The sequence below is a fragment of the Phasianus colchicus genome, chromosome 1, assembly GCF_987193195.1.
Source record: "Phasianus colchicus chromosome 1, bPhaCol1.hap1.1, whole genome shotgun sequence".
Taxonomy (NCBI): domain Eukaryota; kingdom Metazoa; phylum Chordata; class Aves; order Galliformes; family Phasianidae; genus Phasianus; species Phasianus colchicus.
This window is the reverse complement of record NC_143436.1, coordinates 20,884,003-20,894,786: the sequence shown is the minus strand read 5'-3', so window position 1 is coordinate 20,894,786 and position 10,784 is coordinate 20,884,003. Positions and strand designations below refer to the sequence as shown.

Genomic DNA, 10,784 nt, shown 5'->3' with positions numbered 1-10,784 from the left:
ACTCTCTAGTTTGCCCCATAGAGAAGGGGCTGTAGCCCCTCACTAGGACTGTCCAACATAGCCAGTGCAGCCTTACTACAGGTTTCACCTGTCTGCAGTGCAAGACCTAGTTCTGATAGCACCAGCTCTGAGAAACTTCTGAAAAAAATAAGTTGTGAGTAAGAACTGGGAGAAAGTACACAGAGCTATGTGAGATAAGAAAAAAAAAACACAAAACTGCAGTGGGTTATGCTGAAATGTGGATAGCCAACAGTTCAAGGATTCAAAAGGAAAAACACTGATATTAAAACGTGTAAAATCCTAGCAGAATAAAACAAGTGGCCGGAGGATGGCAACTCTGCAACAACCAGCCCATCCCAAGGATGGTAAAGACATTTCCCTGCATGACTGACACCTGGCGGGCCAACAGAGACCTGCTGCTTCAGAGGAAAGCCTCTTCATGAAATGTCACCTTCAGAGCCTCCTGACTTAGAATCATAAAAACATGGAATCCTTAAAGTTGGAAAAGACCACTATGATCATCAAGTCCATTCACCGGCCCACCACCACCCTGCCCACTAACCATGTCCCTCAGTGCCACATCTACATTTTCTCGAACACCTCCAGTGATGGTGACTCCACCACCTCCTGGGGCAGCCCGTTCCAATGCATTACCACTCCTTCTGACAAGGAATTTTCTCCAACTTGATAGGTTTCCTTTAGGTGTGAATCTGTAAAAACCATGAACTTTTAGCTACTGGTTATCAAATGCCAAACCACACAACCTCTAGTTTGTCGTAAGCTTTTATTCCTCACTGAGGATATTAGCCGCATGATTCAGTGCTAAAGTGGGTAATGAAATGCAATATACTGTGGAGTACTTTCAGAGCAGGGAATCGTCATTTCTGAATCATCTTTGTGTAAAGATCTTGGATACTACTGAGAAGACCTGAGAATCAAAAGAAGTAGCTCAGAGCAGATCTGCCAAGTAACTAAAGGAGAGTTCATTCTTGTGAAAAAGCAGGAGGAGAATCTGTAAATGCAGGAATTATAAAGTCCCTGCTACTTAAATTATTGAGCCCACTAATTAAGAATATATTAGTGATGATTATGCTGCATTGATGCCTTGACAACTGAAACTTTCTGATGGAATGTGGTAAACTGACATAAAAGGCACCTCCTTTCTTCCTACTCTGTAACAGAAAGAAATTGACAGAAAGTTTTTCTCTAACTTCCACGCAAAGATTACAGTCAGAACACAATTAAACCCAAGAAGACAGAACTGAAGGAGTTGCTAAAAATACGAGCAACAGGGTTCTCAGACCTAAATTCTCAATGTGATTTTAGTTTACACAAATGAAGAACCTCAATTTTACTTCAAGTTGTATGAGGGAAACTTGAAAGGACTGTCTCATAATGAGACCTTAGGAGAATAAAGAAGAGACTGGCAGCTTGAAGTGCACACTGATCCAGCAAACTGCACAGGTTACAGATCCTTCACCAGCTTGTGAAACCTTAATAAGCACTTTATTAGCAAATGTCTTTAAAATTATTATTTTTTTTAAGCAATGCAAACATTTATGGCAGTCTGATAGCATGTCAGTATATAACAAAACTAATTTCTCGAGCTGCTGAAGACATAACGAAGGTCAGCTTTGTGTCTTGAGGTGGCTTTGAGTCATTTCTGTTCGCAGAAGATGGTATGGAATCTTACACCGAGCAGCACTACGTACCTCTTGTGGTGCTGACAAGAAGTGCTAAAGAGACATCAGTCACTCAGTGCAAATAGCGGCGGGGAGGCGACTGCTATCACTGCTCTGCTTCCTTTACAGTTTCTCATCTGACATTTCTTATCTGGCACACAGGAGATTTTCTTCATCCACGAGGCTGCATTGCAGAGCTGATGTACACAAAGGGCTCTCTCGTGCCAGACCTTGCACGGGCCACCTGTAACACAGCACTCAAGCACATTCTCCACGGGCATTTTATGCCTTTCCTGGAGCTCAGCGCGATGGTGGGGAAAATCAGGTGAGTATTTAACAGGCCTGGAAAACAGTTTCCAACCGGGCAGAGTGAGACGGATGAACGACGACGGACTGCATCGTCAGTTAGCGTTCGGGTACGCATTTCGAGGCTTCTTTCTTTCGAGCGTCCCCCCAGAGCGGGTTAACGCACAAACACCTCAGCGCTTCAGCGGCGCGGAGGGGAAGGGCGTGAGTGGAAAGGCGCCGCGCGCAGCCCCGCGTTCCGCCCGCCGAGCCCCGCAGCGCCGCCAAACGCCGCCGGCGGCCGCGCCCCCGCGCCGGGCGCTGAAAAAGGCCGGAGCGCAGAGCCCCGCCGCCCGCCTGCCGGCGCTGTGCTTCACGGACCGCCGGCCGAAGGGTCGCGGCCCCTCGGCGACGCCATGACCGTGCTGAAGCTGTCCCTCATGGCTTTCAGCTTCGTCTTCTGGGCGGAGGGGCTGACCATGCTCGTCGTCGGCCTCTGGGCCGAGGTGCGGCTGGGGGGCTACCTGGCGCTGTCGGCCGGCGACTCCCCCGGTGCCCCCGCCATCCTCCTGGCCACCGGCACCGCCGTCATCGTCTGGGCCTTCCTGGGCTGCTTCGGCGCCGCCGCCGAGCACCGCGGCCTCCTGCGCACCTACGGCGCCTTCCTGGCGGCCGTGCTGTTGGCCGCGCTGAGCGCGGGGCTCTCGGCGCTCCTGTACCGCCAGGACGTCGCGCGGGGCTTCCGGGAGGGGCTGCGCCAGGCCCTGAGCGCCTACGGCGAGGACGAGGGCAAGGCGGACGCGCTGGACGCGTTGCAGCGCGCGTTGGGCTGCTGCGGTGTGGAGAGCTACCGGGACTGGCTCGCCTCGCCCTGGGCGCTCCAGCAGAACGCCTCGGTGCCGCTCAGCTGCTGCCGGGCGCGGCGGGGCTGCCCGCTCGGCTCGGCCGGCGCGCACGACCTGCACCCGGAGGGCTGCTTCCGCAAGGTCTCGGCCTTCGTCAGCAGCAACATGTTCTGCGTTGCCACCGCTGCCCTGGGGCTGGCGGTGCTGCAGGTCGTCGGCATCGTGCTGGCCTGCCTGATGGCTGCCCGCGTCCCCGCTCGCGTTACCGCCCCGCACTGACACCTCCCCAGGTCCGGCCCTCGTCACCTCCTGCTCCCTTTCTTCCCCTGCATCTGGGAGATCTGGGTGAGCCTCGTCTGGAAAACCTCTTCATCGTCCCCATTTCACCCTTCCTCTGCGATCTGTTCCTCTGCTGCAGCCTGTGTCAGATACGACAACACCTCAGGCATCTCCGCAGCCTCTTGGAGCTGCCTCCTGTCCTGGCCGCATCTCCTGTGTGAGAGCAGGTTTCCACTTCCCCCCGGAGCCTCTGGGCACAGAGTGGAGAGTGGCAGCATGGACAGACATCACCCTGTTGGGGCAGATGGACAGCTGGGTGACAGCTGAGCAGGTGTCTGGGTGATGTGAACAGAGAGAGGTACTGAAATGGGAGCAGGAAAGAGGAGAAGGCCTGTGGGAGCAAGGCAGACATCTCAGCGTTTTATTGGGTGCGTGTTCTGAGAGCAGGAGCTGCTGAAAGATCAGTGTCACTGGAATACTGGAATGCACGAGTGGCATGTGGGGTCTGGGGACAGCCTCTGAGGGCTGCTTGAAGAACTGCCCTGCTGCATGGACCACACCGCTGTGCTTCACTCTAGTGAGTTCCTTGCAAAGATGTCCAGGTCTAGACGTTTCCACCATAGGAATTATGAATGTAGCTAGCAAACCTGTAGAAAATTAGGTAAATGCCAGCAAATGGGAGCTGGAAAGGAAATTGTTAGTAACAGCTTGGGAGGGGAGAGTGGAGTTTCCCAGGGCAGAGGGGGTTAGCAGTAGGGCTCAAGTAAAGGATGCACAGGAATGGAGAATGAGGAAAACTAGACTTCGTAGAAGTAGGCTTCTGGGATTTTATGACAGTGTTCCTGGGGTGAAGCCAGGGCAAAACTTGTATTTAACTCCCAAAGATTCTGATTTTAGGTATATTCACTGCTTGTAATTGTTTGTGAATTTAAAAATACCTGGAAATGCCACTATTTCTGTCTTTTTTGGTAACAAAGTCCTTTCCTTGTTCTCTGCCAGTTTCCTTTTGTTTGAAAGAGGGACGGATTGGTCAGTTCTGTGATGAATTTGTCCAGTCTGTAGAACTGTAACTGTTTCTGACCTGGGGATAGTACTGTAATTTGACCTGTTAATGACCCCGATCGCATGAACTGCTCTCATAAAGGTACAGTAGTTCTGTAGAGCAAAGCAAGCTAATGGTGGGGACTGTTGAAAAATGGTGTTTTATGGGTGAGAATTTGCTCTGTCAAACAGTGTCATTTTGCTGTTTGTGTCTGTTGTAGTTTCCATGGAAATAAACAGGAGGCATTACTTTCAGAGAGACCTACACACAAGCAAAATTCTGCAAGGACCAGGGAATATCCAGCTCTCTGAGTGTTGCTGACTACTTTTGCTGCTGGAATCAGCAGTCCTCAGAGTCAGTTCTCTTGATCAAAGCGTACAAGATCAAAAATATAAAAAGAGAAAGTGGGTTCTGTCCTGATGATTTATGTGTTTAAAAGTGTTAGGAGGAGTAAGATGCCCTCATCAGGAAGGTTTTTAGGGCTGTGCCAAAGTCACAGAGGTCTGTAGTATGCCTTTTCAGTGAGCAGTTCTAGTCAGCATGGATGGATGGAGCTTACAGTTGTGGGTTAACAGTTGTGTTGTGCCTGAGTGTTAGTCATGGCTTTATGTACCTTCCAGTTGCTCAGATGTCAGGTAGCTACGTTAAGTAGCATGATAATCAGGTTCCAGGTAATGAGTGCAATGTAAACAGGTTTCTTAGCCATTTGACAATTCATCTGCATAGATGAACTCTGGATATGTGCTGGGAATTTATCTTTTTAGAGCAAATGTTTCATTCTTTTTAGTGTTTTTTTTTTTTTTTAATTGTTTTTTGTTTTAAATAATTTAATTGCTGTTGTTGTTTATGACTGTCCCTGTACTAACATGTTTTTGATGTTTTTTTGGAGCTAAGCACTAATGGAACTCTGCTGTTTTCTGAAAATCATTTTGTACAGTCCTAACAGTGTGCAAAAAAGTGTAATTTGTATGAGAAATGGTACTTCAGAAATAAAGTAATGTTACAAGCAGTACAAGTCACTGTCTGAATCCAATACTTTGTGTATGTCTCTGCATGGTTCAAGTGGAAGCAAAATGAAGTGTACACTGAGATGTAAAGATGGAAGTGTTTTTATTATTCAGAAAAATAAACAATAAGGCAGAGATAATGGGGGATGTTGGAAAGGAAAATGGAGTTGTCCTGTATTTATGAGAACTGTCTTTGCCCTGAATCAGTAAGCCTGGAAAGTTACAAGAATATTGCTCAGGTCTTTTTTAGCACCACAGGTGCTCAGTTATTTCTGAAATTGATCCAGATTGCATTGTATGACAGGCAGCGGGCAGTCAGAATGAAGGATGCTGGTGAAACCTGCTTGCTCTAAAGCCTTGTGTTGATATTCCACTTCAGTGCATGTTTTGTTTTAAGCCATTTAAAGAAGTTTGAAACAAATACGAGCGATAGGAGCCAGCTTTAAGCATACCACTACGTGTTTGTGTGGTGGCCAGGCCTGATTCTCAGGACATCACATTAATGTGATGAATAGCTGAAAATGGAAACCACTCTACACGTGGCCTACTCTCACTGGAGTAGTAGAAACCTTGGCACGTGTTCACAGAAAGCTTACATATCCTTGTAACACTGCAGACTTCACAGAGTGGCTGTGAGGTCTCCTTGGCTGTTTATTGCTAGTTCAAGAATAATCAATCACAACATTAACTTTTATAGATGAATGGGAGAAGTGTCATTCTTTTCTAACTAACTACCAGATGACCAGATTCCCAGAAGCTGTTAGAGTTGTCTCAATTTCTTTGTGCTCAGTGACCAAATTTTAATTTAAAAAATGTTTTAGATTGAATCTTATTTTTGTTCTGAATGGTCAGAACAACAGTAACTGGAAAATATTAAAGCAGATGGCCCCATTCAGGCCTTGCTGCAAGATGTAGTTGTCTTCTGTCATCCTCCTCCTGGCAAAGTTACTTAGACTTTAAGAAAGCCTGATCCCATCTTTTACAACTACATTAAATGTGATTTGATCAATTAAAAAACATACAAAAATGGGGGCAAGCTGTGTTGCAATTGTAGAAACAACAGTGCTGTTGTTTGGACAAACTGAGATTTAGGATTAGCAGTTATAAGATTAGACCCCTGTTATGAAACAAGGACTATTTCATAACAGTGATCAAGAATATGACTCTAGCAAATTTCAGGGCTGTTTTGATCTTTTGCCTTACATCAGTTACTCAGTGTACTTGTGTATCATTGAGTTTCACTTTAGAGATAGCTGGAATTAAAAATTAGCTTCTTAATGGATTGTGAACCTTGAAGAGAGGTGGCATTCTTGGATGTCTTTCTCATCACATCCCAAATTGTGTCTCAAACAGCTGACAAAAGAAAAGTTGGAAGAGGCCAATGTAATTTGCTGAGAAAGCAGTAAAACTTTATGAAGCAGTAACAGTATCAAAGAACATAATGTCTGCACGCTACCAAGCAAGATTTAAACACACATTTTCAGAATCTTTACATTTACTGATCAAATATGTGAGTTTGCACATAAACCACTGACAGAAAAAAATAGGAGCTATTGAAGCATCATAATGTTCTGTCCACATTAGCTCTCATTTGCAGCAAACACTCACTGCTGCCTCATTTACTGTTAATGATCTTAATCCATGCAGTAGAATTTAGTGGAGAATCTTATCTGGGCCACAGGACTGAGCTTCTCAAAGTAAGCATTATTTATTATTATTACTACTTCAAATGTTCTAATTATTCTAGAAAGATTTCTTGGAGCAATTTCTGCGAAGCCTTGCTTCTCCCTTTTTCCTGTTGTGCTGATGTCTAGAGTTGTTCTTAGGCCTCTTAGTACCCCTTTGGTACCAGCGTTTTAAAATGGTAAGTTGTGCTCTGTAATAAAACCTCAGGAAAGGAATCTTTCCTGTTTAGTGTTCATCATTTCTGATAGCTCCAGTTCTTCCAGCTCACAAGGGATGGAGGGCAGGGAGTATCCCTGGTCAGTTCTAGGACTGACTGGAGTCTTGCGATTGACAATATCTTGTCTATAATATCCATGTCAGTAACAGTAGTCTTAATGATTTCTACTATTCAGAGTGCATTTTCCATGGCCTTTCCTGTGCTGTTTGATTTCTTGACTTTAGATAGCAGTGTGTTGGGTTACTGCTACCTTTTAGTAATTTACTAAATGTCCTCTGCAAGAAAGTATTCTGTTTTCTGTGTTTTGAGCATTCCTAACACCATATAAAGGAAATCTAGGTAATGGATGTCTTTTCTGTTGTTTTTAGATTTTGTTGTTGTTTATTGAAATGATGATACTTCCACATGATAAAGATCCTCTTGGAGGAGCAAGCAGTGATGTCCCTGCTGCTCATGCTGGCCCCTGCTGTGCTGAAGGTACTTCTGTAGCAGCTCAGCACTGTGAGGGGATTCTCTGAGCAGAATTTGGGGCTCATCAGCACTTCAGTTTCCTGAAACTGCTTTTTTGATAAGATGTTTTCCTCTGTAACTGTGTTGGAGTCGTGTTCCTTGCCATAGCGTGCTTTTCTCCCCATAACCTCCAGGCTGTGCTGTTCTTGCCCACGAACTGCTGGAGGAGGTGGAGGCTGTCTGCATTAGCACCGTGAGTTTTGATGCAGAGTTCAGGCAAATAATCATGAAAGGAAAACATGAATCTACAACTAAATATACTTATCCCACAGCTGGAGACAGATCTGTTCACTGAAGCTGGTATAGAAAGCAGCAGGCTGACTAGGCAAGAAGCAGAATTCTGAAAACAACTGCTCTACCTCTTTACAAGGACATCTGTTTGTAGTTCTGGGCAAAATTTCTCTATGACACTGTTGTCTCAGTAACTTGTTTCTGGAGCTGACTGACTTTGCCTTCAAATCCTGTCCCATTTTGATAGTCCATGAAGGTGTTGCAAAACATCCCACTAGTGTAGCATGCTCACACTTTCCTGTCCATTTTGCCTTTCCACATTTCTTCTTTTCTTATTCAGAGAGTGCTTTTTTTATAATGACGTCTGAGTTAGGTTACAGCAGCCTTTAGGTCCCTTGAACCAACTCCTCCTTCTTTTGTACAGCTTTCCACTCCAGGAGTCGGACAGTCCTTCCAGGTCCGAGGTGCTGGTTGGACTGGTTTTTGAAAAGAAACCTCAATCTGCTGGCTTTAAGCAGCTTTCTAACCTTTAGCAGTCATCTTAATGTTTTTTAATCCTATGAAAAATATGGCAGAAAGTCACACTTCAACACATTTTCAGAGAGCTGTTTTTCTATGAGATGATATTTGTTTCTTACCAAAACAAAAGTGTACCACATATCCTGTTTGTTGGCTTGTTGGTTGAGTTTGTTGTTGCTGTTGTTTTGCTGAAATGATAAAAATCTGTGAAATTTGGGTAGAAGCTAAATTTAAGGAAATGAAGTGGCTTTGAGACCAGCTCAAGTGATTAATAAATATAGGTAATTATGTTTAGAAGTTACCACTGAGTGAACTCATCAGCAAATAAACTTGTCAGTGGATGTTTTCCAGACAATGTGGAGACAGAATTCAGATCTTCCTTCCAGATATATTCCAGACTCCCAGAAATTCATCTTCATGGCTTGAAAACAGCGTAGAGCTTAATTTTAAATCACCTGATAGAAGTCATTGGAATGTATGCCCACTACTAAATTAACTGCTTACTACAGCTCTTCCTAACAAACAGAAATGGAGATGAGAGTGCTGTTTTGAAGCTTTCTGTCACACATTATATATGTTATGCTTCCAGTGTGTCAGGGCATCATCCTTTATTTCCATTCTGTATGATGTTCTTTGTGTCCCTATGATGCTCACATTTATTTATGACTCAATTTTTAGCTCAAGTCACTTGTCATCATGTTCTTTTCCTTTTGGAGGAGGCATAGCAGCAGTGTTGAAACACCATTCTTTCCTTGCAAGCTGATACAGTAAAATTTCTCCAGTGCTTACTGTATGTGTCACTCTTAAAAAAAAAAAAAAAGGCAGTACTGTTTTACATCAAGCTTACACTGTACAGTATCTTGTTTGAATCAAATTTGTAGTATAAAACACAAATTAATCTTGTCCACAGAGCCTTCTACCATATTAAAAAACATTGCTTGCCTTAAAGCCTTTTTTTTTTTTTTTGAGTTTGCTTATCTAAGCTTTATGAATGTAATTCCCCCAATGTTGCTTCCTTCCCAGTTTTAGTTATGAATCTGCAAGGACAACCAGGATACCGCCAGTCAGCTCCTTAGCTGTGACATTTTGGGGAATTGCATTTCCTTTGTTCTTCACCCTAACTTTTGTCATATTGATTATTTCTAACTATCTGGTGTTTACATGATTTCAGGACAGTACTATTCTGTTTCAAATAAAATTTAAAATGCATTTGACTCCCTACATGTCAGATAGGTTATCTCTAATTTAAGTTGGAACTCTTTTCCAGAGCAGGTTGGCACAAAGCTGGAAGCCACTGGGAATTTAAAATCCAGGATCTTTAGGTTCTTTTGTTTTATAGTACCATTGATAGAGACCTATATACATGATTATAAAAAGTATGACCTGCAGTCTCTACAGGAGTGTGTGCACATCTCTGTATATCACTTGCCCTTGGGTCAGCCATTAGGCGCGATGGCTGGGCTGGCAGAAACAGAGAGTTACTGCCTTCCAGGCTTTCTGAAAGGGCTCTGCCCTTCTTCTGCAGTAGGGCCAGGACAATCAGTAGGGTATGAACTGAGTTCTTGGAAAGGAGAAAATGGCATTGCTGTGAATATCTGTGAATATCTGGCATTGCTGTGAATATTTCCAGGCTGGATGTGACTCTGGGCAGCCTGGTCTAGTGGTTGGCGACCCTGCACATAGCAGTGGGGTTGAAACTAGGTGGTCATTATAGCCCTTTTCATTCCAGGCCATTCTATGATTCTATGAATGTGTGTGCCTACACAGCTCGCTTTGGGCTCTCCTTGCTCAGATGGAAACCTTATGGAAAGCAGTCTTTTTGTGGCATTTGTTGTTTAGCTGCATTAAGGTGCCTGGTTCTGATCAGGGTGTACACTGGAAGTCCTTACGGCCAAGATATTATCAGAGATTGGTTTCATTCAGTGGTGCATTCCAGGTATGTCAGAAGGATCTAAGCAGTGTGGCAACAGCAGTCTGTCAGAGCTGTACCAGCCTTGAAAGGAGATAAGTGTGTTCAGGACAGGTGACTTTTCAGGTTGTGACACATGGCATTACCTGGGATACTGACTCCAAGCAAGCTACCTATGAGAGCGGGTGTCAGTCTGATTGACTGTCCTAAACTTGGGGTTAGTCTACAGTTAAAAGTGGGGGCAGTCCTCCTACATGCTTTCTGAGACCTCCTTCAATAAATGTGCTCTGACAATACAGCTGGTGTCTCTGAAAGTAGGCAGCTGTAATACAGTGTAGTAGCAGGAGAATCCTTATCACTGCTGGTGCTGGTCACAGCAGTGTTCCTCTTCAGTGATTCTCCCTGAATTTAATCAGTGCAATGCAGTGCAGTATTACTGAGCTGTCCAGCAACAGGAAAAATGAAGTGTTTCCATTTGTCTTTCCACAAATGTATGGGATGGACAGACACCTTATGTGAAGGTGTCTGCATCTGCAAGGAGAAATCAGACATCATTGTCCATCCCACCACAA

At 44.6% G+C, this 10,784-nt stretch overlaps 1 pseudogene; it reads left to right on the top strand.

Moving 5' to 3' along the window:
- The first annotated feature begins 219 nt into the window (after positions 1–219).
- Positions 220–5,148, top strand: LOC116244273 (tetraspanin-7 pseudogene; annotated as a pseudogene).
- Positions 5,149–10,784: the final 5,636 nt, after the last annotated feature.